This window comes from Triturus cristatus, chromosome 2_1 (assembly GCF_964204655.1).
Source record: "Triturus cristatus chromosome 2_1, aTriCri1.1, whole genome shotgun sequence".
NCBI lineage: Eukaryota > Metazoa > Chordata > Amphibia > Caudata > Salamandridae > Triturus > Triturus cristatus.
This window is the reverse complement of record NC_140581.1, coordinates 27,045,530-27,072,919: the sequence shown is the minus strand read 5'-3', so window position 1 is coordinate 27,072,919 and position 27,390 is coordinate 27,045,530. Positions and strand designations below refer to the sequence as shown.

Genomic DNA, 27,390 nt, shown 5'->3' with positions numbered 1-27,390 from the left:
GGTCCTCCCTCCAACATTTGGTGGCCAGCGACGGGATCCAAGCCAGACGCAATCGTACAAGCAAGTAACGCACCCACTACCTAACCATGGACGGACCAGAAGCAACCGTGGCCGCAACCTTCCAGCCGGAAAGGTTGGAAGAATACACCCACAAAGAACTGAAACAATTCTGCAAGGACAAAGGGATCCCAACCGCAGGATTGGGCACCAAGGAAGAGATGCAGAAAGCCCTGAAAGCCTGGACAGAACCCGAGACTACTCCACCCCGAGCCGAAGGAACCTCGGCCCGGGACGGAAACCTGCCGACCCCGACAGATGGAGGGCGAACCGTCCCAGAAACCAGCCTTTCCCCCGAAGAAATGCGAGAACGGGAGAGGGTCCGGACACACGAAATGGACCTCGCCCGACTCCGGCTGGACGGTGAGCTCCTACTGGCGGAGAAGAAGCTAGGCTTGGAGCAACTACGGCTGCAAGAAGAAATCGAGGAAAAGAAACGGCATCGGGAACTAGAGGAGAGACGGCTAACCCTCGAGCACGAGAGGAGCCTTAAGGAACTTGAACTAAAAGCTAAAACAGGGGAGACCAGCAACCCCGGAGCCCGGGATGCTCTGCCCCTGACCGAGCCAAAGGTTCACATCCCCAAGGATGTCGTCAAGGAGTACTATAAAAATGACGACATCCAGCAATGGTTCCGAGCGTACGAAGTTGCCATGACCTCCCACCGGGTACCCCGGAAGGATTGGGGTGCCGGCCTATGGGGGAGGTTCCTCAGCGAGGGCCGGGATACCCTGCTGCAACTCCCCGACGCGGTGATGACCTCATACGACCACATGAAAGAAGCCCTACTCACACGCTACGGACTATCAGCCGAGATGTACCGGCAGCGCTTCCGGGACTGCAAGAAGCTCCCCGGTACCACATGGGTCGAATACGTGGACTTCTTCAGCCGAGCATTGGAAGGGTGGATAAAAGGAAGCAAGGTCACCTCATACAATGAACTGTTCGACCTCATTGTCTGGGAGCACCTCGCCAACAACTGCTTTTTTGAACTAAGGCAACACCTCCTGGACAGTAAACTGACCGAGCCCCGGAAGCTCGCCGCCGAAGCAGACCGATGGGTCAACACCCGGGTCCCCCGGAATCCAGTGGGGGACTACCAGCGGAGTACCACGGGACCTCCCCGCCAGCGAGGTGGAGGAGGGGGGTCCCACCGTAGTCGAGAGTTCCCGGCCGGGCCGCCCAGAAGCCCGCCACGAGGCCAAGCCACCAACCACACTTCCCCGACCCAGGGCCGAAGAGGGACCCCTAACGCACGGCCTGGACCCCGACCGACAGTGACCTGCTTCGGCTGTCAGCAGACCGGCCACTATGCGAGCGACCCGGCCTGCCCCGTGAACCGATGAAACGGGACCGCTGGGCCCCCTCCCCGGCAAATAGCCGCCGCAGCCCTGGGGGAGGGAGAAGAAGAGGAGGAAAACCCCGACGACGGGTCCCCCGAGTGGGAACCAGCTGCCATGTCGCTTGTATGCCTGGGCTCCCGAGAAATGGTGCCCCGAGCCGCCATCCCAAGCAACACCCAGAAGTACCAACAGTGGGTCACCATCAATGGACGACGGGCCGAGGCCCTCCGGGACACTGGGGCCAGTGTGACCGCTGTCCGCTGCCACCTGGTGACCCCAGAACAAATCCTGCCACATGTCCTATGCCCTGTCCGGACCGCGGACAACACCGAGAGCATGTGCCGGATGGCCAGGATCCCCTTCGAGTGGGGAGGAGTGTCCGGCACCCTAAAAGTAACTGTCCGTGACGACGCCCCAGTAGACTGCCTCCTGGGGAACGACCTAGAGAGCTCACCCTGGGCCCAGGTGGAACGCCGAGAGCATCTGGGGATGCTAGGACTACCCGAGTGGGCCTGCGCCACCACCCGGTCCATGACCGCCCAACCAGCCGCTACCACGGCCCCCGACCAGCCGACGGGCCCCGAACTATCACCCTCCTCCGGCACAGAGGAACCTGACGAGGAGGCCGGGCCAGCCGAACTTTCTCCCGACGAGGCCGCCTCCCTCAGCGAGATCCCCGAGCTGGCCCAGTGGCGCCAAGACGGGGGCCCCACCTGCGAACAATTCCAGCAAGAGCAGAAGGCCTGCCCGTCCCTCGAGGGGGCCCGACAGCAAGCGGCCGCCCAGGCTGCGGGGGACCCCACGGGAACCCACTGGGTCTATTGGGACAAGGACTTGTTGTATAGCGAGCAGAAAGTCGCCGAACTAGGGGCCGGCCGGGTGCTGGTGGTCCCCCTCCGATTTCGAGAGTTCCTCCTGAACCTGGCACATGACGTGCCCCTCGCCTAGTAACCCATTTCTATTGGCCCCGAATGAGAAGAGACGTGGACCATCACTGCCGGTCCTGCCCGACCTGCCAAGCTAGCGGGAAGACTGGGGGGCGAATGAAAGCCCCCCTCCAACCATTTCCAGCCGTACACACCCCGTTCGAACGAGTAGGAATCGACATCGTGGGACCCCTCGACCCCCGAACCGCCCTGGGGCACCGCTTCATCCTGGTACTGGTCGACCACGCCACCCGATACCCCGAGGCCATCCCACTCCGCACCGTGACCGCTCCAGTAGTGGGCCGGGCCCTGATGGGCATCTTCTCCAGGGTGGGGTTCCCCCGAGAAGTGGTGAGCGACAGGGGTACGAACTTTATTTCGAAGTACATGAGATCCCTCTGGCAACAATGTGGGGTCACCTACAAATTCACCACCCCTTACCACCCCCAGGGGAACGGACTGGTCGAGCGGTTCAACAGAACCCTGAAAGGGATGATCAAGGGCCTGGAAGAGCCCCTGAGGAGGAGATGGGATGTTCTGCTGCCCTGCCTCCTGTTCGCCTATCGGGAGGTACCACAGAAATCCCTGGGCTTCAGCCCCTTCGAATTGTTATATGGGCACCCCGTCCGAGGGCCCCCAGCCTGGTCAAGGAGGGCTGGGAGGCACAAGTCCAAGATGCCCCTCCTGACGTCTACCGGTACCTCCTGACCCTGCGGAACCAGACCCGTAAGTTCCGGGCCCTGGCAGAAGCCAACCTCGAAGCCAGCCAAGAAGACATGAAACGTTGGTATGATGAAAATGCCTCAGCCATCGAGTTCGAGCCGGGTCAGCAAGTCTGGGTCATGTCACCCGTGGACCCCTGCGCCCTGCAGGACAAGTGGACCGGGCCCTTCAAGGTAGTTGAGAGGAAGAGCCCCGTCACATACCTGGTCGACATGGAGTCCCCGAGGAACCCCCTCCGGGTCCTGCACGCCAACCGGCTCAAGCCCCACTTTGCCCGAACTGAACTAAGCCTACTGCTGGCTACCGACGATGGGGACGAAAGTGACTCCGAGCCCCTACCAGACCTCCTGGGGTCCTCGGGCCAAGACGGCTCCTTGGAGGGCGTCCGCCTCTCTGCCACCCTGACACCAGAACAGCGCCATGGCTGCCAGAAGCTACTGCAACCCTTCGCTGCCCTCTTCTCTCTCACGCCCGGGGTGACCCCCTGGTGCGTCCACGACGTGGACACGGGGGACAGCCCCCCTGTGCGACACCGTGCGTACAGAGTACCTGACCGAGTCCGAGCCTGCATACAGACCGAGGTCGCCAAGATGCTCGCCCTTGGAGTCATCGAACCTTCCGACAGCCCGTGGGCCAGCCCGGTAGTCTTGGTGCCGAAGGCCACCCCCCCCGGCACTGCCCCGGAACTCAGATTTTGTGTCGACTACCGGGGCCTGAACGCCGTCACCAAGACCGATGCCCACCCCTTGCCACGAGCAGACGAGCTGATCGATCGCCTAGGGGCCGCCCACTACCTGAGCACCTTTGATCTCACTGCTGGGTAGTGGCAGATCAAGCTCACCCCCGGCGCCCAGGAACGATCCGCCTTTTCCACCCCCGATGGGCACTACCACTTTCGGGTAATGCCCTTCGGTATGAAGAAAGCCCCAGCGACCTTCCAGAGACTGGTGAACAAGGTCCTGGCCGGACTAGAAGCCTTCAGCGCGGCCTACCTCGAAGACATTGCAGTCTTCAGCGACCACTGGGCCGCGCACCTAGGACACCTTGGGGAAGTCCTGGCCGCTCTCCAAAGAGCCGGGCTCACCATTAAGGCCAGTAAATGCCAGATCGGTCAAGGATCTGTGACCTATCTGGGCCACCAGGTGGGGAGTGGCCAGGTGGCGCCCCTCCAGTTAAAAGTCGACGCCATCCAGGCGTGGGAGCCCCCCGCAACCCAAACCGCTGTCCGGGCCTTCCTAGGCCTCACAGGCTACTACCGACGATTCATCAAGGATTATGGCAGCATTGTGGGTCCCCTTACGGAGCTCACTTCAAAGAAACAGCCCAAGGCGGTGCACTGGACGCCCCGCTGTCAGACCGCGTTTGATGCTCTCAAGGCGGCCATGTGCGCTGCCCCTGTGCTACAGGCCCCTGACTACAGCAAGGAATTTGTAGTCCAGACCGATGCCTCGGAGTACGGGATCGGGGCGGTCCTCTCCCAGGTGGACGCCAAGGGCCTCGACCGACCTGTGGCCTTTATCAGCCGCCGACTGCTTGCGCAAGAACGCAGGTGGAGCACCATCGAGCGGGAGGCCTTCGCAGTGGTGTGGGCTCTCAAGAAACTCCGGCCCTACCTTTTCGGCACCCACTTCAAGGTCCAAACTGACCACCGGCCCTTGCGGTGGCTCATGCAAATGCGGGGCGAGAACCCCAAGCTGTTGCGCTGGTCCATCTCGCTGCAAGGGATGAATTTCACTGTGGAACACCGGCCCGGCAACGACCACGCCAATGCTGACGGCCTGTCCCGATTCTTCCGCCTCGGCGAGGAGAACCCCCAAGGAGATGGGTGACTCTCCCTGCCTTCAGCTGGGGGGACGCATGTGGGAGCCGGCCTTGTGGCGTGGTCCTGTTTCCCCGCGCTAAGCCGCACGAGCTCCCATGCACCTCGGGGCTCCTCCATTTTGGACTATACGTCACTCCACGTGACCACCTGTGTGACCCCGCTTCACCCGGCCTCTGTCCCAACGAGGCCCGACATCGAGGCGCCAACCCCTGGCCCAGGGGATACCACGTGAACCCTTCCCACTCCCGGCGGAGGGCAGTATCGATGGGACCCCCAACCGTCCTTCCACACCTAGGTGCGATCGCCCCACAGCTCTCTGGGGCCTGGCGCCTCTCCTGCTGGGCGTCTGGCCGCTCCCTACCCGGCCTCTCCGCCCCCTCCGGGCGCAAGGGTCCGGACATCAAAGGGCTCCAGTCCTATATCTGGGGCGACCCGACAACAGGACAGCAGTTGTATCCTGGAGTCAAGAGCCCTGCTGATCGGATCGCGGCTGACCCTACGGAGAGAGACTCTGCATGAAACTACCTGCTGAGCCCTGCTGACGACGTCGCGGCTCCATCGTGCTTACAAGACCTTCACGAACCTTTGGGGCCCTGCTGACGCCGTCGCGGCCCGACCTTGTTGAACTTGCCATCAGAGCCCAGCTGACCTCGTCGCGGCTCGACCGAAGCGGACCTACCACCGGAGCCCTGCTGACTGTGTCGCGGCTCGACCCAAGCGGAACTACCACCCGAGCCCTGCTGACGCCATCGCGGCTCTCCACGTCTGAGCCGCTCTGAGACAGCATCCAAGGTCTGGCACAGAGCCCCCTCCCCCGTACCTGGTTGGTACTGAGACTGTCCCGCTACCCTATTCCTTTTGAGACATTGAGACTCTTACTGGATCTCTCGATCCCACTGTACAGATTGACCGTGCTCCTTGTTTATATAAAAGAACCAAGATAAGCAACTGATACCGAGTCCTGTGTGGTGGTGTTACTGAGCCTAGTACGATTATAGGAGAAGGACCTCTCCTAGGAGGCTTCTCAGCGGCGCTCGGCTATAACTTGGCGGTAGGAAGGTGCCGGAGTAGTCCCTCCGATTCCCCGGTGGTCCTCCCTCCAACAGTCGGAGTACACGCGTGTGTGTACGGACCGTACACACGTACATGTACGACCAGTGTGTACACGCACGTACGTGTACACACTGGTCCTATACCCATAGTAGTGTTGGCGTAGGTGTACGCCATAGTGATACGACCCGAACACACGCGTGTACGGGTCGTATCCCTATGGTGGTGTTGGCGTAGGTATACGCCATAGTGATACGACCCGTACGGGTCGTATCACTATGGCGTATACCTACGCCAACACCACCATAGGGATACGACCCGTACACGCGTGTGTTCGGGTCGTATCACTATGGCATACACCTTCGCCAATACCACCATAGGGATACGACCCGTACACGCACGTGTACGGGTCGTATCCCTATGGCGTACACCTACGCCAACACCACTATAGGGATACGACCCGTACACGCGCGTGTACGGGCCGTATCACTATAGTGGTGGTGCCCTAGGGGTACGTGTGAAACGCACCGTACCTGTGTGGGGATGTGAAAATTACAATGGGGACACATAAGGGACAAGTATTAGTGCCTAAATGCATGCTGGCAGTCATGGATACCAAGTTTCAGGTTCAAAATTTTCCATCATGTGGCCTGGAAAAAGCAGTTGGCCACATTATACATTGTTGCAAAGTGGTTGTTGACTTGACATGCTGCTGCAAATTTGAAAGATGCTAATGCTGTCACTGGTGTATGTTTAAAGGGATTGGAGGAAATGTAGGATGCAAATGAGTCTGACCAATCACTCTGTACTCCTGTAAATGAAATAGGCCAGCAAGGCAGATATAAGTCAGGCAGAACCCATGAGAGGGCACTTGCCTGCACAACCTTTGATTCGACACCACTGCTGCTGTTTTGGATTCCTCTGGTACCATGTCCAGGTCTGTGGAGAGGGCCCAGCCTTTCACCCAGGAGGAGAATGAGGCGTTGCTGGACGTCATCCTCCCACAGTACCCCAGCCTGTATGGTAGACCAGGGGAGCAGGTGAGTGCTGACTCCACAACCTTTGACTGTGCCCCTTTTTTGTGACTGTCACTTCTGGCATTGTGTCCAGGTGTGACAGACATGCAATGTTGTTTAGAGTGGGTCCCAGGGGGGGGGAATGGCTCATGTCTCTCATGCAGAGCATGATGTGGTTCATGTGTGCACTCCTCACTTGCATTGGGCTTACTGTGACATTCACTGCATGGTGCATGGCACGTTCAGCGTGGCTAATCCTCTTGGGCATTCTTGTTCTATAGTCCTCAGGTGATTCTGTGGTCCCCCCGGTGTGACAGGTGACTGTACCCACAGATGTGTGTGAGTTGAGTGGAGCTGTGGTGAGAGTGTCCACATGATGTGTAAGCCCCCTGGACCTTGATGTGTGTGAATGTTCCGTGTCATGTGGGTGAGTGTCTGTGGAGTGTTGCACCCTAGCTGCATGGAGGAGGCTAATGCTCTACCCATCTGATGTGACAAGTAAGCCGTGATGTGTGTCTGACTTGCTGAGCTGGCCCCACACCTGTGACACCCCCCAGGAAAGTGGCACATGTACAGAGTGATGTTTGTATCGGCTGTTGGCAATGGCAGGTGAATGATCTGTGCCTGTGTGTGTCTGTGTACTCTGCTGAGGTTGTGTCAGTGGCCTGGGGCATGTGACTGCTTGGAGGTGCTGTCCGTCATCCTTGTGTTGCTTGTGATGCACAGTGTGTGCCATGATCAGGGAGTGTGTCGCACCCCTCATGTCACCTGTGTACTTTCAATGGCATGTAGTGCATTGGGGCTTACACAGAGGCAAATGTCCCTATGGCAAAGGTGCTATTAGTTGCCAGCATACTATGCCCTGTTGAACAAATCAAAGATTTTAACATGTGTGTCTCTGTGACATGGAGCAGGTGTCGTGATGTAGTCTCACTTTGTCATCCGCACAGGTAACCGCCTACCAGAAGGGTGAGATTTGGAAGCGGGCCGTAAGGGCCGTGAGATCCGAGGGGGGTCACAGTCGGCGCCTGACACAAGTGCGGAAACGTTGGCAGGACATCCGGTGCTGGACGAGGAGGATCGCCCGGGTCCTGCTGGGGGACTCACCAGCGCGGAAGCACGGCGGGCGCCGGCAGCTGACCCACCAAATGAAGCGTGTCCTGGCGGTGGTCTTCCCTGAGATGGATAGGCGGTTACGGGAGAAACAGCAGCAAGGAGGCGGTAGGTACATGTGTGTTTGTTGTGTGTCACCAGCTTTTGGAAGTGCTCAGTCGCCTGGATACACTGCCAGGGTTTATATGTGCAGTGCATATCCTGTTCCCCCAATTCAACCAGTGCTGTTCTTCCTCCCTTTCCCTCCTTGACATGTGTTCCCTGGTCTGTGTGTCATCACTATTGCACATGGTCATCTAGGCTGCAAGTTACTCAAGGTGCACACTGCTTTCAGCATCATGTGTGGGGGTGGTCTGTGACATGTGTTGGTACCTTGCCTGTGCCCTGTCCTGTTCACTCATTTGGGGGTCCATAGTTGTTGGCACTGTCCTGAGTCTCAACATAGGAGTGTGAGGTTTCAAAGAAACAGACTTGCAGCATGCATGACCGATGTAGTGGCCTCAGACATGATGTGCATGAGTGGGAGATATGCATAGTGCCGGGACAGTTGGGCCTGTTACAGTCAGATCATTCCAGGACCATGGAGCAGTGTGCCCACTACAGTCCCCAGAGACACCTCTTCCTAGGAATCATGTGTGGCATCAAACACTGTGCACATTCACTGTGTGTTCAGCATAGGTTGGCCTCTGTGCCATTGTTCCATGGCCTCATTTGTATTTAGGTAAAGTGTGCTACATGTGTCCACTGTCCATGGTGACCACATTAGGCTTGTGCATCCTCACACTGGGCAGTGCCTGTGTGTGTATGTACAACTATCTGTTGATGGTTGTTTGTCACAAATATGTGTGGTCAGCCTCACGAGGTGATGTTGAGTACATTTAGCAGTTCTTGATGCACATTTTAGTGAACCCAGATTAGGAGATGTAACTACTTGCTCTGTCTCAAGAACATTGTCTCAGGTATGGGGGGTTTGTGCAGGCAAGGCATACATGTCCAAAGCTTTGGTCTCCTTGCCAGGTCTGACCTGTGTGTGATAATTGTCTGGACAGACACTCAACGTGCAGTGACCCAGACATGTTCTGCAGGGTGTAATGTTTGTGCTTTGCAGCATGTGGCTAAGGTTAAAGGACATGTTTCCTGCTCATCCATTTCTTGCACCAGTGTGTGCTCCAGATGCTACGTAGTTTGGTCTGTGTGTGCTGACATCTGTGTGGACATTCTTGGTTCCCATGAGGGTGTCTCCTCAGTGCAGGTGCTCCTCATTCCGACACAATTGCACGGCTGTTAGCTAATGCATTGTCCTGTGTCTGGACATGTGTGCCACTCCACGTGACAGGTAGTGGGTCAGATGTGTTGCCAACTGTGTCATCATGGTATGGATGGCCATGTGCCAGGTGGCATGATTCAAGTTGTTAGTCAAGATGTCATGTACCTTGGCACTCACTACACTTGTCAACATGTCCCAATAGTTTATATGCTTGACTTTGATATTTTGATGTGAAGGACAATAATGTGCCTGCATGACAGATGTCTCCCAAGGAAGTGCACAACAGACCACCTTTACACTTTTGGGGGACACGCTGGCACATTTAGAACAAAGGCACAGTTCTGTATGAAAATTGATTTGAGATCATACAGATACCTGTTCCCACAGTGTGGTTGCATTTGGGTTAGTCCTCGGTTGTTGCTGATACCAACTTACGGGTGTCAAGTCATCCAGACCACCGTGGTGCCATGTATATGTACTTCCTGATACCACATTTCTTCTTCACAGTGGCTGATTTGCATTAGGCTGGCAGCTCATGCAATGACTGTATAAATGTATTTTGTTGTGCACCTCCTTGTGTGACTTCTGTTATCCAGGCACATGTGTGTTCTGCTCCAAAAGTGGCACATTCACACATTCCAAACATGTCGATTGTGCAAAGTGTTGTGATTCCCAAGGGATCACTAAGTATTTCTTTAGGGTTTACAAAGTACTCACACGTCTCTGGGTGTTGGGCCAACTTCAGCATTGGCGTCAGTTATTTGGCCTTGGGTGCACCAATACTGTTTTTTTCACAGTGAAGAAGAGGTGGCATGCCTTCATAGTCTGGCTGTGCTCCACTGTTCACAGACACTAGCTTCTCAGTATAATTGGATATCGAGTTATTTGCTGTTGTGTCCTGATGTTCTTTTTTTTCAGGTGTCATGGTGGGTGAACCAACTGGGGAGTGCAGGGCTTACATATGTGCGGAGTATCCTAGAGGTTACTCATGATGCATTTCCTGATATGCACTGTGACCTATTTTGTTTGGACTCATGTGTCAGATGTACACAGGTGACTGATTATTTCATGTCTCTTCACCTTGCACACAGCATCATCGGGGGCAACCGAAGGAGACACCTGCACGGACCAGGAGGAGGTGCGAGCACCGGTGCCACCACTGCTGGGGAGTCAGTCGAATCAAGTGGCACGGAGGGCGAGAGGAGTCAGACGGAGGACCTGTCTAGTTCCAACACCGACTACGACGCTGGCGGGTCCGAGGCTGAGCTCCCTGAGGGGGCGGAGGCTGCTCCAACAGCTGGCAGCAGCACTACAACTGTCACCGCCCCCTCCATTCCCATCACCGCCCCCCCAGTTACTCCGGTCCCTTCTGTCCATGTTGGGCAACAACGTGTCTCCTTCATGCCAGGCACCGGAACCCCCTGCCCCTGTCTCCCCTGCTGCCCCACTGCCGAGTCTGTGGACATTCAGTGGCAGTTGCTGGTTGGGCAGACATCGATCCTAACTGTCCTCCATGGCCACACCAGACTGCTGACACAGATGGTGTCGTACATGGAGGGCATGTCATCAGCGAAGTCTGACCAACGGATGTTGCTGAGGTCCATGGACTCGTCACTGACGGCAACAGTGGGTCTCCTGCAGCGCTTTGTCCCCTCCCTACCCCTGCACCATCCACACTTCCCACTCTCATGCCTGTCCCAAGCACACCCAGACCTTCCCAGGCCCGCACCCCACCAGACACAGGCAGCACACCAACAGGGAAGGGCAAGCGCACACCTCCTGACACCCACACTCAGGGGGAAGAAGGCACACCCACTGGGTCTAGGGCACACAGGCGAACACGCAGCCACAGTCCAAGTCTGCATGCCTCACTCCCCAGTCCTTCCAATGTCACTCCCCTCGGCTCCCCTGCCCCACAGTCTGAGAAGGAGGCATACTTTGCTGGGCTGGGCCTCATACCCACTGGTTCCCCATCCCGCAAACGGGCAAGGCACTCCACGGGTGGGGGAGTTGAGTCCCCCTCCCTCTCCACCACCTCCCCCAGTAACGCTGCAACCCATCCCTCCGACCCCCCCCTCCTTGGGGCCTGTGGTTCCTTCGGGTGCAGGGGAGATGCTGGACGAGCTTGCGGTCGTGTGCAGCGCCATGCTAACCTCCACCTTTGGCGCTGCCCCACCCCCTGTGGGGAGGCGTCCGTCCCTGCACCCACAACACCTACCCTTCCCCCTCCTGTCCCTGTGGTGCCTGTGCCTTCCCCACATGATGACCCCCCCCCAGTCGCTGAACCAGAGGTTTAGTATGTGCAGGCATGCTCGGGGCACGCATGGCCATGTGTCCCCCCCCAGGACTTCGCATCTGGACTGGCCTATGGCCCTTGAAAATAGTTTGTGTTTATACCTTTTATTTTAATGCTGAATAAAGCATTTTGTTGTTACTTTGACCACGATTGGTTTTCAGGTATTGATGTTGGTGCTGATGCTCCATGAGTTGGGGTGGTGATCATGTGTTAGGTGTCTGGGAAATGTTGTAGTCTGCTGCTCATGGGGTTGACCCGGGTATCTGCGTGCCATCACAAGGTCTCTGCAAAGGTTATTTGGTCGTGTATGCTCTTTGTGTTTGGAGACATTGTCCCAAGGAGTGTTCCTTCCTCTGTGGCACCTGACAGGTTCCCTGCAGGGAGTTGCACACTTGTTGTGCTGACCTGTGTCCACATTTCCTTGGTGGGTGATGGATCACTTCAACTATGGCCATGCCTGCTCATCAATGTCTCCGGCTGCATCGTCTGTGCCATCCTTGGTAGTCACTGTACTTGTGTATAGAGTATGTTGCCATGTCTTCATGTAGAAATTGTCCCTTTTCCGCAATATGCATGTGTGTACTCCCAGCCTAGCACACATATGATACTTGTTCTGCAGGGTATGTGTTCACCTGACTCACAATTGTGGGCATTGTATCTGTGGGAAGTCCACCCTATTCCTTCCATGGGAGACAACAACTTGGTGGCTGTCCCGGCACCTGTACATTCCTATCAGTCCTGGAATGTGCCTGACAGTGTGTGTTCCCTTTGGCTCTCTAACTTTAGTGGGCTTCAACATAACTAAACAGTCTTGTGACATGATCTCAGTGTGTGTATTGTGCTGCATCCGCCAGGGGTGGGTATGCATGTGTCATTTGTCCTCACACCCACATGTGGTGTGTCATGCAGTGGGGGAAAGACATCCATCCTCATGGGAGTGGGACACTGCTGTCAGTGATGTGTTGTTATGGCACTCTCAACAAAGTCACACATTGGGGAGGCGTTCATACACCCATGGAGTTGTGGTCATCTGAGGATGATGTACACACCCCCATGTCTCAGTCCACTGCTGAGAGTGATATACACCCACTCCTCATATGTCTGTCCACTGCTGGGAGTGATATGCACCCACCCCTCATATGTCTGGCCACTGCTGGGGGTCCTCTGCACCCACCCCTCATATGTCTGTCCACTGCTGGGAGTCCTCTGCATCCACCCCTCATATGTCTATCCACTGCTGGGAGTCCTCTGCACCCACCCCTCATATGTCTGGGCACTGCTGGGAGTCCTCTGCACCCACCCCTCATATGTCTGGGCACTGCTGGGAGGGATATGCACCCACCCCTCATATGTCTGGGCACTGCTGGGAGTCCTCTGCACCCACCCCTCATATGTCTGTCCACTGCTGGGAGTCCTCTGCATCCACCCCTCATATGTCTATCCACTGCTGGGAGTCCTCTGCACCCACCCCTCATATGTCTGGGCGCTGCTGGGAGGGATATGCACCCACTCCTCATATGTCTGGGCACTGCTGGGAGTCCTCTGCACCCACTCCTCATATGTCTGTCCACTGCTGGGAGTGATATGCACCCACCCCTCATATGTCTGGCCACTGCTGGGGGTCCTCTGCACCCACCCCTCATATGTCTGTCCACTGCTGGGAGTCCTCTGCATCCATCCCTCATATGTCTATCCACTGCTGGGAGTCCTCTGCACCCACCCCTCATATGTCTGGGCACTGCTGGGAGTCCTCTGCACCCACCCCTCATATGTCTGGGCACTGCTGGGAGGGATATGCACCCACCCCTCATATGTCTGGGCACTGCTGGGAGTCCTCTGCACCCACCCCAATTATGTCTGTCCACTGCTGGGAGTCCTCTGCATCCACCCCTCATATGTCTATCCACTGCTGGGAGTCCTCTGCACCCACCCCTCATATGTCTGGGCACTGCTGGGAGGGATATGCACCCACTCCTCATATGTCTGGGCACTGCTGGGAGTCCTCTGCACCCACCCCTCATATGTCTGGGCGCTGCTGGGAGGGATTTGCACCCACCCTTCATATGTCTGGGCACTGCTGGGAGTCCTCTGCACCCACCCCTCATATGTCTGGGCGCTGCTGGGAGGTATATGCACCCACCCCTCATATGTCTGGCCACTGCTGAGAGTCCTCTGCAGCCACCCACCCACCCACCCACCCACCCCCTGGGTGCAGTACACTGCTGTCCTGGGCATACACCCCCCACGAAGTTAATGCTAATATGCTGCACCAGGCCGTAGTACGACATTTGTGGCATGTGTATGCCTTGTATCCATAATGTACTGGTGCCGTAGGGGTACGGGTGAGACGGACAGTACCCCATGCATTCATAGGGTGTGTACGGTCCGTACCACGCGTACCCCTACGTCACCACTACAATGGTGGTACGGCCCGTACCCACGCTCTGAGGGCATGGGTACGGGCCGTACCACGCGTAACCCTACGTCACCACTACAATGGTGGTACGGCCTGTACCCACGCCCCCCAGAGCGTGGGTACGGTCCGTACCACCATTGTAGTGGTGACGTAGGGGTAAGCGTGGTACGGCCCATACCCATGCCCTCAGAGCGTGGGTACGGGCCGTACCAAGCGTACCCCTACGTCACCACAACAATGGTGGTACGGCCCGTACCCACGCCCCCCAGAGCGTGAGTACGGTCCGTACCACCATTGTAGTGGTGACGTAGGGGTAAGCGTGGTACGGCCCGTACCCATGCCCTCAGAGCGTGGGTATGGGCTGTACCACGCGTACCCCTACGTCACCACTAGAGCGTGGGTACGGCCCGTTCCACCATTGTAGTGGTGACGGGTACGCATCCATGTCCACTTCCGTTGTGGCGGTACGTGGGATTGGTGGAAACGCCCCCCGAAGTGACCAGACCATGGGGGTAAGTTATGTGTAGGATATATATGTTTTAACTTGGGTGGGGGTTATGTTTCCTGCCCCTCGCCCCCCCCCACCCCTTTGCCCCTGGGTGTTGTTCTGACCTTCTGCGGCGTCTGTGTCGGTTTCGGTGCACCAGGTCGTAGGCTAGGAGGGCCGGGATGACACGTAGGATGGGGTCCATGGCTGTCCGTCGCGTACCGGTGCTCCTTCTTCGCGTCGTCCTCAATTTCCCGGGAGTTTTTGGCTGCCGTAAAAAATGAGCGGTGCGGAGTGACGTCGGCACGGATCGTACTAGCTGGTCAGTAAAACGCTGCCTGACTCCGTCCGGACGTCACGTACGCGATGTCCCGGATCGGACTAGTGGGTATTTTTTAGCCGGTCGGTGTTTTGTACGACTCGTACGGAAATGGTATTTCTGTACGAATCGTACTTGCGGCTTTGTAAGGTGGTTTTCCCGGGTACGAGTCGTACGGAGGATACACTCCGTACGACCATTCGTACCCGGGTTTTACAGGATCGGAATCGGCACCCGAGATGGGCAATTTTTGAGTTTTTTAAAGTTAAATTTATAGCCCTCAGAGGTGAACCCCAAAATTATGCTGCTCACCCTTGTCAAATGCTTCTTTAAATCATCGTCTGTTAGATATATATCATCCACATAGGACAATGCTTCTTCATCAAAATTTTGTAATAACTCAGTTACTCAATCAATCAATCAATCAATCACATAATTTGTAAAGCGCACTACATACCCATGAGGGTTACAAGGCGCTGGGGGGGTCGGGGGGGGTGCTGCTGCTATTGGTCGAAGGGCCAGGTCTTGAGTTGTCTCCTGAAGGTCAGCAGGTCTTCGGTATGTCGCAGGTAGAGGGGAAGGGTGTTCCAGGTCTTGGCGGCGCGATGGGAGAAGGACCTGCCTCCGGCAGTGGTTCTCCGGATGCGTGGGACCGTGGCCAGGGCGTGGTCAGCGGAGCGGAGATTCCTGTTGGGTACGAAGAAGGAGAGTCGACTGTTGAGACAGGCTGGGCCGGTTTTGTGGAGTGCTTTATGTGCGTGGATCAGGAGTTTGAAGGGGATTCTTTTGTCGACGGGGAGCCAGTGCAGGTTCCTTAGGTGGGGGTTATGTGGTCGCGGCGTGGGACGTCGAGGATCAGGCGTGCGGAGGCATTCTGGATTCTCTGTAGTCTGCTGATGAGCTTGAACGAGGCTCCGGCATAGAGGGCGTTTCCGTAGTCGAGTCTGCTGCTGACTAGGGCCTGGGTGACTGTTTTCCTCGTGTTGGTCGGTTACTCTTGCTGAAAATAACCCCGGGCTGTTCTTATACCCCTGGGGGAGACAACGTGGAGAATTCAGTCTAGTACCTGCTTTCAGGCGCTATATTTTGGCATAAAAATCCATTAGAGATATCTAGTGTTGTTTTGTATTTTTTACGCACAATGTTATTCATTAATGCGGCAGTGTGTGCATTTTGGACAGCAAATGTCTTTGAGCAAGTGTTTAAATGTCTGGAATCCAAAATATGACATAATGAATTGTCCGGTTTCATTATGGGAAACAAAGGATTGTTCATTGGAGAGGTGCATGTTTCAATTACCCCTTAGTATTCAAGTTGATCTAAGATCTCCCTGAACTGTTTTTTAGATTCTTGCTTTATTAGATATTGCCTCTGTGCGTTTGGAGCAATTTTTAAAGGAATCACATGTTGGGCTGAATCCTTATCCCATCCAGCATGATTTTTATATAATGCCGGGGCTAGGGCTACCATCCACTTCCGTGCATATGTGTGTTTAAAATGAATGGGAAGAGGTCGGAAAAGGCGGGTAAAATTACTGTTTCTCCCCTAGGGCATTTCATAACGATTGCTGGCGGGCAATCTTGTTCAGCTAATAGGATATCATAACCGACTGTCAAGTTCTCCCAAAAGAGACCTTTCACTTTCCTGGGTTTGTCCCCCTACATCTGGAGTGTTATCTCATGTAACCTATGTGGGACGCAGGTTCAGGCGAGCTATTGTTACTTCTGCCGCACTGTCTAGCATCGTCAGAGCCTATTCACCATTCAGAAGTTGTGTCCTCAGAATTCTGGGCATGTTTGATTTTTAGACCGGCAATATAGGAGAGTAGGATCTGCTTCACATGGGTACCCCCACTTTTTGCTGGTGTTTCACTGTTTTTCGACCTTAGTCTGGCTGTGGCCCTTCTAATCAGGACCCCAGCCTGGCTGCTTCCACTCTAAAATGGTTTCCATGTACATTAGGTACATCTCTAATTGGATTCTAGAGTTCCTTATAAGCCCGTAGTATATGGTATACTATGTACCTAGGGCATAGGTACCTCAGAGGCCTACCACGGGCTGAAGCATGTATTATGCCACCCCTGGGAAGCACTCCAAAATGACACCACAGGTCTGCTACTGCAGCCTGGGTAAGGTGGTGCCTGCACCCCTTACTGTGGTATAGGCTACCTATATCACTACCATTGCACACACATATAAAACCTGTAAGTCACTCTTATGGCAGGCTTTAACAATCCTGAAGGCAGAGTGCTTGGTTTTTATGTGAGAGGGTGCCCCTGCATGAGCAGAGCCCCTCTGCAGCGTTCGGAGTACCTCCTCTGATGCTGTTTGTGGTGCAGCCTGACCATATACTCTTATGTGCTATAAATGTGCGGTAAATGCTATCTTTGGACTGGCTGCACGGAAACATGTTGTGTTTGCTGTCAAACACTTTGGAATACTACCCCCCGTCAGTTCTGGTGGGGGGGTAGCATTCCACCCTTCGGGAGGGAGAGACATGTTCACACTGGTCTACCCGGTAAAGACTTTCAAAAGCCCTGGCATCACAAAATGGATGCCACGGCCACAGACACAGGTCTGGCCTCCTGCTGCTGACGGAAACTCTGGCAGGGGAGGCCTGGACAATAGGTTTCCTGTCCCAGGGAGGTGTAACCACCTCCCCAGACAAGCAGATGTGTATTGGGGCTGGGCGGGAGCATTCTCTGGTGCTTTGAAGTCCTGCACTGGGGGCACACTTGATGTCCCTGTGCATAGTCCAGTTCAAACCGGTTGCAGGGGCTACCTGCCCCAGCTCTGGCGTGAAACTGGACAAAGGAAATGGGTGTAACCACCCCTCTTTCCAAACACTCCCATAGGTGGGTCCCTAGAGTATATCCAACCTCCAAACTTAGTATAATTAAGGGAACCCAGTCCTTGAGACTTTAGATTACCCTGGTCGAAACTCTGCAAAATTTATCCTGGACCTTCGACTTTCTATTTTCACTAGAAGACTGAAGAAATCTCCCTTGAGGTCAAGGAGTGACTCCACTGCTTGGCAGGCACCAAAGAAGCAACTGTCTGGTCTGCAACTCTGAAGCTCCCGCCGGACGCCGAAGTCTTTGCATCACCAGAGGTGGATTTCCTGACTTCCCCGAGGCTACCCTGAGTCCACAGCAAAGCTAAGGCCCGTGGCTATCGTGGGTGACGTGGAACCGTGACCCCTGGACACCATGAACTTTTGCAGCAACACTATCTTCCTAATCCTCCTCAAAGTTGCCCCCAAAGTTGTGGTTTGTCTGATTTTGTGATTGATATTAGAGTGTTTGCTCACACATACCAGTTGGTCCAGTTGTTTTTCCTCTTTCTGTAGGAACATGGAATCATGTTTGTAGTACCTGGCCCTTTTTAAAGAAATTTTAATCAATCTATAGGGATATCCTCTGTTGAGGAGTTTATCCTTCAGGATGTCAGCTTGTTTGAGGAAGTCCTTCATTTCAGAACAGTTTCTCCGGAGACGGAGAAACTGGCTGAAGGGGATACTTTCCTTTTGGCAACGAAGGTGATAGCTTCCAAACTGGAGAAGAGTGTTTCTTGCAGTGGGTTTCGTGTATAGAGACACAAATAGTTCACTGTCTTTGTGCTCAATCCATACATCGAGGAACTCGAGTTTACAATTGCTGGAGTGGGCTGTAAACTTCAGATTCGGATCCGCAGAGTTAATCCATTGGATGAATTCATCCAAGTAAGTCTGGTCCCCCTCCCAGACGAAAAAAATATAATCGATGAAGCGGGACCAGGCTCAGACATTTTCAAAGAAAGGAGCTCTTTCAAAAGAGCCCATATATAGGCAGGCTACGCTCGGGGAGCAGGCTACCCCCATACTGACTCCCTGTATTTGTTGGAAGTAGGTGTTGTTAAACTCAAAACAGTTTTCACTCAACACAATATTGAGGCATTGAAGTATAAAGGGAGCATTGGTGATCTCAGGTTCTGAAGACAATATTTCCTGAAGTACAGTCAAGTCTTCTTCCTGGGGATATTAGTGTATAGGGACTCCACGTCCAAAGTGACTAGGAGTTCCCTATCACTCAGATACCGCATCTTCTCAATCTTGGAAATAAAGTGACCACTGTCCTTGACATAAGACTCCAGCTTCCTGACAAGAGATTTTAGAAATTGATCCACGTATTTTGAAAGGGGCTCAGTAGCGGACCCAATCGTAGACACAATGGGTCTTAGTGGTGGATCAAGAAAATTTTTATGAGTTTTGGGAAACCCGTAAATGATGGCCATGCGGGTATAAATAGGGGTAAGATATTCAGCTTCCTTGGGACATATGTGGCCATCATTCATGCCATTTTGCACCATCGTCAAAATTCAACGTTTTAGTTCGGGTTCAGGGTTCATGGTAATACGTCTATAGTGTCTAGAAGCTGAGAGGTTGTTCATTTTTTCAATATATGTGGGAGTGTCAAAAATGACAATACACCCACCCCTTATCACAGGGTTTTATTGTCAGTTGTTCATTCTCTCTAAGCAATTTGAGAGTTGTATTTTCTGCTTTAAGGAGGTTGCACATAGGTTTGGGGACATATTTAATGATTTTCTGTATTTTAGAGATCACAGCCTCTTCAAAAATTTGGACCTCAGTCCCAAGGTGTCCAAGGTAGTGGTAAATTCAGAGGGAGGCCTCAAGCCAGAAAGATTGTCTGTAGTTTCAAGAGCAGGTCTAGTCAGAAAAAACATTTTTAGTCCTATTTTTTGAAAGAAGGAATGGAGATCTTTCATTAATTCAAATTTATTGAAATTCACAGAGGGAACAAAGGAGAGGCCCCTCGATAACAAGGTAGTCACTTCCGGATTAATATCAACAGTAGATAGATTAAACACTGGGATATTAGTTATGTTTTCCAGTACTGTTGTTGTCTTGTCTGTATGTACATCTGAGGTGGGCCTTGATCCTGATGGAAGTTCCTCTGTCTTGGAGTCCGAGTTCTTGGGCGAAAACTCCCTCTGCGGTTGCCTAAAAAATGATTAGGAATGGTAGATCTCTCAAATGGTTCCTGTCTGGATTGATAATTAGAAATATAGTTTGAATTATAGTTCGAGGAATCCTCACCTTCAGAGTCGGTGGTATCTGAGAACGTTACAATACGTCTATTGCCCCATCAGGGGGTAAGACTGCTAAAATTACTAGAATTGCTGTCCTCAGCAGCAGTATAAAAGTTGGGTGTGAGGAAGGGATAGGCACGTTCTTGCGAAAAGAGCCTAATATCTTTCCTGAGTTTATCTGTCTTTCTCTTAAGAAGATATTCGGAAAACGATTCTAGCTCTTGATAAACTTCTGCCAACTTTTTTTTACCCATTTCAACAGAGTAGTCTTTTTTCAATTTTTCCTCAAGTTCCTCTATTTCCTTGTTGAGAATAGCTATCACTTCCCTCGCGGTCTCAATAATCAACATTATCCATTCTCTAGAGCATCTATTGGATATTAGGGCCCATTTCTCCTGGAATTGTCTAAGTTCTACAAAGAGTCCAGGTATGTGTCGGACTCTAAACCAATAGGGATAGTACCGGCCTTTAAATATTCCAACATGAAGTTGGCATGAGCGTCAGTTCGCTTAGATTTCTTTTTAAGGTTGAGGGGTTTGGTCCATTCTTCCTCTAAACCTTTGGATAGGGTAAATTGTTTGTCACTACCTGATGCCATCCCAATCATGCGGGCGAAATCCTCATCGGAAAACCCAAAGGTTTTTATACTCTCCATACTGGACAGATAGATAAAGGAACCAGAAATGGAAGGGTGTGTTAACCCGCTGCAAAAAAGGGTATAAAGAGAAAAAAATAAAATAATATAAAGAGGGAAAGAGTGGCTTGAAGACCTGTATACGGTAAACCATAGACAAGGAAAAGATAATAAGTGCCAACAATAATTAATAAAGGAAAGGTTAAATTAAGAACGAGTGATAAGGTGCACAGTACTCCAACCTGAAGGCACAAGCCCCACAGCACAGGGCTGTAAAAAACTATTCGGAGTGGAAGGGGTCCCCTGAAAAAATGTTGGTAGGCAGGTGGTGCAGGGGTAAATTGGAGAAACTACTAAAAGAGTAACTACCTGCCTATATAATAGGATACAAGTGGGCCTAAATAGGCTCCGAATGATATGGAAACAACACCAAGGCTGACACTCGGGCAAAAGCAAGACATAATAGAAAAGGAAAATTGATTAACAACATTTTTTTTGGATTCATTTTATTGTGATAATGTAGATAATCAATCAATTTGTATCAAAGTTCACATAAAAACTGAATAGATGCACAATACAAAACATATATATAGGTCCCACAAAAGACAATTAGAACAATCAATCATACCAACATTCATTCATGTTTCAACCACACCATACTTATTCTCATTTACTCATATAATACAATACATAAACATACATGATGATTAAACAAAGAGATCAAAAATGAACAACAAACAAGAAAGGTAGTATATCATAGGGTCTCGTGTCTCCTCCCAGTCATTAATTGAGGCAGAGTTCAAAGCAAATACGAGACAAAAAACGCCAACGCGCGTTTCGGTGTCACGCCCAGGAGGGGGGGCCTACACCTTCATCAGGGCAATAGATGTGTAAGTAATGTGCGACCACCAAATACACCTAATAAAAATAAAACGTAAAAACATGACTTAGCCAAACAAATATAGTTTATAAATTTCTTAGAGCACCATTTACAACTGTGCAGAAGGACCTGATATGAGGTTTTTATAGAGTCAAAACGTTTTTTAAGGATAAAACCCATGTCAGCTATGGTGGAGTCCAGAGGTACTTTAATAAAGAAGTAGATAACTATTGAAAATTCAGGAGAATGAGGTGAAGTGCACCGAAAACACCAGAAAGACCTTGAACGGATATTCAAACCAACATGTCAGTACAGTATAGATAACAACACCTCATCTGTGAAAAATAAATAATAAAAACAAGGACGTATATAGTGAAAAAGGGGGTCAAATAGCAACCTATAAACGGACTGTGGGACCCCATCCTGTCTTGAGTTGCACACCCCGTGAGGGATGTTAGATCACTGTAAGCTGGAGCGTCTGCATGCAGGAGCCTCAGCGTCTCTGGTCAGTGTGTCGGCCGGGAAGTCTTAGTCTCCTCTGTCTTTGTAAGCAAGATGTGATGTATATACACCCATGGGTCTCCCCAGGGGTCTTACCTTGCTGTGTTACTGTGTCGGCCTGAAGGGTGACGTCGGACCTGAACTTTATACAGAGATATTATACAGGAGATGGGAGTCCTGCTGTGTTTCCAAGAAACCTCATACATGATGTATGAGATTCGAACATAGGGAAAACCCGCGTTCTGAATGCAGTGTTGTATCTGGGTAAAAGGTAAGTCCCTGTAAACCATTATGTGTGTAATATAGGGAAGGATATAGGTGAAAGGTTGCGATGTTACCTGCATCTATATTCGGGTAGGAGAAATGGGAGTAAAGGAAGGAGAAAGCAGCAAAATTAGGCAAAAGCAGGAGAAAGCTCTCAGTCAAATGAAGGAAGGAAAGGAGAAAGCAGTAAAATTAGGCAAAAGCAGGAGAAAACACTCAGTCAAATGAAGGAAGGAAAGGAGAAAGCAGTAAAATTAGGCAAAAGCAGGAGAAAGCTCTCAGAGAAATGGGGAGGAAGCAGAGCACTGCAGCAGCACAGGAAAGCTGACCTGGGACCTGCTCCCATGCAAGGTGACACAAGGGCAACACAAGCCTTCAAGTGACCTTGTTTGACTCTGTGTGGCATAGTAAATCTGGAGTAACTCAAGGCAGCGCAAGTTGCTGCCTTGCACCACCCTGCCCTCGAAAGGCGGTCCATGGTTTTTGGTGCATTCCCAGATTTACTAGCATTAGTAAACCAGGAGAGGTGTAACAACAACAAATATGTTTATTTCTCTTTGTTTTCCCCTCCACCTACGTGAGCTGCCTTCTACAACACACATGGAAAAGTCCCTTCCTCCACAAAAACAATCCTGATTGTAACGCACACACCCTAGCCCCATGGGGCAAGGGTTCCTGCATTGGTACTTTGCAGTCACAAGTGCACCAGTGCAGAGGAAGAGCAGGAAGGCACTCTATCTTAGTAGACATGGCACATTCCTGCCCTTTCCATTTGCCGCACCGCAGCACACTGTACAGCTGTGTTGAGCCAAATATTAATAAATTTGCCTGCGGTGCTACAGTACCCAGTCCTGCACAAATGTTGAGATCCTTACATGCCGACACAAATGCATCACATTCTGCAGGTACTATGTATATATCACATGCCCATCGTGGCACAGTTTAATGATTTCTCGCCCGAAGACACCCAGAGTGTGCACATTCGCAAGATGCGTGATACTGGGGCGGGCTACTGATGTGTGGGTGTGCTTACATAATCACACTGCGGGTTTAGGTGGCTCCACCATTTTTCAAGCAGAAACATATTATATGTTTGCTTTATACATTTTAGAATATATTTCACTCCTAGGCTAATAAGAGAAAAAATAAATCTCTCGAGTCTGTCTCTCGTATTCCCTCCAAGGTGCGCCCACATTTTTAATTCTATGCAGGTGGGAGCTGTAGCAGTGGTGTAACCAGTGAAGTGGGGTGCCATAAGAGGTCCTTGGAAAAGTTTTTGGTGGAATGAGGAAACGTAAAGTACATTGTGTAGTGAGAGACAGCATTTAAAGAAGCATGAGGGGTTACTGGGGTACAATACGGGCATATAGAGATAGGCAAAGGTTACTTTGCTTTCTGAGAAGAACATTTGAAACACAATTTAGATGTTTACATTTTTTTCAATATATTGGGAAATTCATTAAGTTATATAGAGGTTTTATTGTAGTTATTATTAAACCGGCTACTAAATCTTATATGATAATAAGGTATCTATTGTTCACGTGTAGATCCTCTAAGGCTGTAGGTCATAGAACTGGACTCCAAATAAAGTATTTTGCCCCCATTCCCCAGGTGGCCCACATTTTACTTGAGCCACAGTGGAAAGAAGCCACAGAGGACACACAGAATCCATGCATTGCTTTATTTTTCTGATCTAGTGCCACGTCAACGGGATCTGTGGTGGATCCGAAGGCAGAGGAAGGTGTGGACCTCTCCCATGGCAGGATATCACTGTTGATGCTTTTCTGACTTTGATCATCGTTGACCTGATGTGACGTGTCCTTTCCAAGCACCACTTCAGCACACCTCGCTGGGGACTGTAAGGGAGAGACAATTTAACATGATCTTCACAACTTTCCATCACTTTAAGATACATCTGTGTGTATCTTGCTTTGCTCTTGGCAGCAGTTGTCGTGGTCACAATGGAGACATTTCTAGAGAGCACGGTGTGCACTACATGGAAGGAGAACAGATAAGGACAGTGAGGGGCAGATGGAAAACAGCGTAAGAGAGAAAGTTTGGGGAGAAGTGAGGAGATTGTGAGATTCAGATACTTTCCTTCCTCGAGGTGACTCCCCCAAGACACAATGACAGATATCACACACAAATAACTCCAAATTTGTCATGGTCTACCATACATGGTATCATGGAAGCACATGCAAGGTGAAGACCTATTGTGTATATTCGGCCAGTGTTCATATATAGTCTAGCTTGAAGGTGATGGTGGTGTCATGCTAGCAAACCCAAAGGTCTTCACATAGGTGAAGTTCTATGTGTTTTTTTAGGCCTACGTTCATGCAGTCTAGCATGGAGGTGACGGTGGTGTCATGCTAGCACACCCAAAAATGAAGACCTGTGGTTTTAATTATGTCATGGTCCCAGCCGGGGGTGCTCTATGGTACGAATGCTGGCTTCCGGTTTTTGGAGCGCGCACCGCTGTCAGGTTAGCGGTCTAGTGCTCGCTAAAACGATAGGAAGCACTTCCGGGTGAGGCCGCATTTAACCGCGGCGCCCACTCCCGTCAGTGCTTCCAGTACTGAAGACGTGTTGCTGCTTCCGCCGCCTGTTTCGGCGCATCGGATCCCTGCCTCCGGACTCTCGTGGAGGTAACCCCAACGTTCTGGAAACACCCCCGTTGCAGCACCCTCCCAGGTACATGCCGCGCCACGCTAAAGGAAGCGTGGCTTCAGCAGACGCCTGCCTTGTCCCGTGACACACGCAGGAAGCGTGGTCGCGGGCGTTCTTGCCCCCACCAGCGCATGAGCGCATTACCCCTGACTCTTCCCGTGACACACGCAGGCTGCGTGGTCACGGATTTACGTTACCCTTTTGCCACACAGGAGCGCAAGAGCGCCTTGTAACTCATACTCGTGACACGCACAGGGAAGCGTGGTCACGTGTTCTTCTTGTGGCCTCACCGCGCAGGAGCGCATTTGTACTTACCTTCGTGACACGTACAGGGAAGCGTTGTCACGTGGTCTTCTTCTTGTGGCCTCACCGCGCAGGAGCGCATTTGTACTTACCTTCGTAACGCGCACAGGGAAGCGTGGTCACGTGTTCTTCTTCTTTTGGCCTCACCGCGCAGGAGCGCATTTGTACTTACCTTCGTGACGCGCACAGGGAAACGTGGTCACGTGTTCTTCTTCTTTTGACTTCACCGCGCAGGAGCGCTTTTGTACTTACCTTCGTGACACTCACAGGGAAGCGTGGTCACGTGTTCTTCTTTTGGCCTTACCGCGCAGGAGCGCATTTTTTTACTCCATTGCATGTTGCAGTCCGGCAAACATGTACGACGACCCTTGACCCTCTGCACGTAAGACATCGGGATCACCGATACAGCCATCTATCTGGAGTACCATGAAGGGAAATACAACCATCTGATGCCAGGTGACTATTGACTCTTCCTACCAGCTCTGTATTATTGTATGATTGTTGCGCCTGTACGTGTGATCTCCGAAAGGAAGGCAGGCGCACTAAATCATTGTTATTCCTCTGTTTAGCTGGCGATACCCAGAGAGCATCCCCGGTCTAGCGTGACTCCTCCTCTGATCCTCTCCGACAAACGTCTTGTCCCCGATACCTTTAGGCATCTTTCCCTGGTCTCCTCCGTGCCTGGGTCTGATTCTTCACCTTGATCAGGTAGGGAGGGGAGCGGTGGAGGTTGCTCTCGGCGTCCCTGCGAGATAGCTCCACGAGTGCAACAGGTAAGACTTATGGGGCCCTGACAGAACTGGAAGCCCACGTTTTAATATCTCGCCTGGGCGCCATGAGTAACCCCGACATTACCCTGCAGGACATCGCAGCTATGCAGACCTGTATACAGGCAGACAACCTGAGTCTCCGCCACGACATTACCACACTACAAGGCCAGATAGCAGCAGGACAGACAGGGGCTTAGGGCCCAGATCCGGCAGTCAGGACCAAACACGGGGGGGGTGGTGCCTGAGCAACAAGGCCATCACCTACCCATACAGGTGATAGCCCCTCACCCCGTCCAACTAGCTCCCCCGGAACGCTTCTATGGCGACAGCGCTAAATACAGTATCTTTTTAAATCAATGCCAGCTACATTTCATGGCACGTGCTACCGCCTTCCCTGACAATGCCTCCAAAGTTGCGTTCATCTTGTCCTATCTCGGGGGAGACGCTGCCCAGTGGTCAATAGCCTTGGTCAAAAACGATGATCCCATGCTGTATAGGCTCCCCGTCTTCAAGGAAACCCTGCGGCGAATGTTCGCCCGCCACACATTCATGCAGGCCGCGGACAATGAGCTCCTGAATTTGAAACAAGGTTCTTCCGATCTCCTACATTACATAACCACTTTCAACAGACTGGTTATTGAAGCAAGGTGGCCAGAATCCAAGCAGGTGTCCGTTTTTTACAGGGGGGTGCGGGACGACATTAAGGACCTTCTCGCGCAACAGGCCGAACCCCCGGAGGATATAGGGTCTTTCATTGACCTGGTGGTTAGACTAAACTTCAGGTTGCAGGAGCGAAAAAGTGAAAGACATAAAGGCACGGAAGTTCGATTCATGTCGTCTCGAGAAAAAAACAGGTTTGAACCAGGGAAGGCCCAGGAAGCACCCGAACCAATGCAGATCGGCGGAATCCGTGGTCCCCTAACCCGGGAGGAAAGAGACAAACGACGAAAACAGAACCTGTGCCTTTATTGCGGCAAAAACGAACATTCTGTCAGGGAATGCCCTGTTAAACCAGCCAAACCAACAACTCAGAAATCCCTTGCTCTCACGAATTCCCGCACGGATGAAGCGGGAAACGACGAAACCCAGTAGGCGATGGGGTTGGTCTACTGGGTTCTTCATCCATGCAGACCCCCCCTACCTTTTCGCTCGTCAACATCAGGCACATGGGTTTGTCAGTTACGTTGCGTTCCTCGACAGGCCGGATTTGGGCAGTCACCGCTCTCATCGATTCAGGTGCGACAGGGAATTTCATCGACACAGGTTACATGGAAGGATTAGCCATACCGACCGTGGCTATGAGTAAACCAGAAAGCGTGAAGGCTGTGGATGGCACCGACCTAACATCTGGGCTCATACGATACCAAACCGAAGCCATGAAGATCGATGCTCCTCAGTTCAAGCTCATTTTGGGGCTTCCTTGGTTAGTGACACACAACCCTCACA

General features: G+C 52.2%; 1 protein-coding gene across 1 annotated transcript in view; it reads right to left on the bottom strand.

Moving 5' to 3' along the window:
• Positions 1-23,871: 23,871 nt before the first annotated feature.
• LOC146863643 (protein mab-21-like 3) overlaps positions 23,872-27,390 on the bottom strand; it is a 121,805-nt gene continuing 118,286 nt past the window's right edge. The window contains exon 5 of the mRNA XM_085627723.1: positions 23,872-24,060. The gene's annotated coding sequence lies outside the window, so the exon portion shown is untranslated. The remainder of the gene's footprint in view (positions 24,061-27,390) is intronic.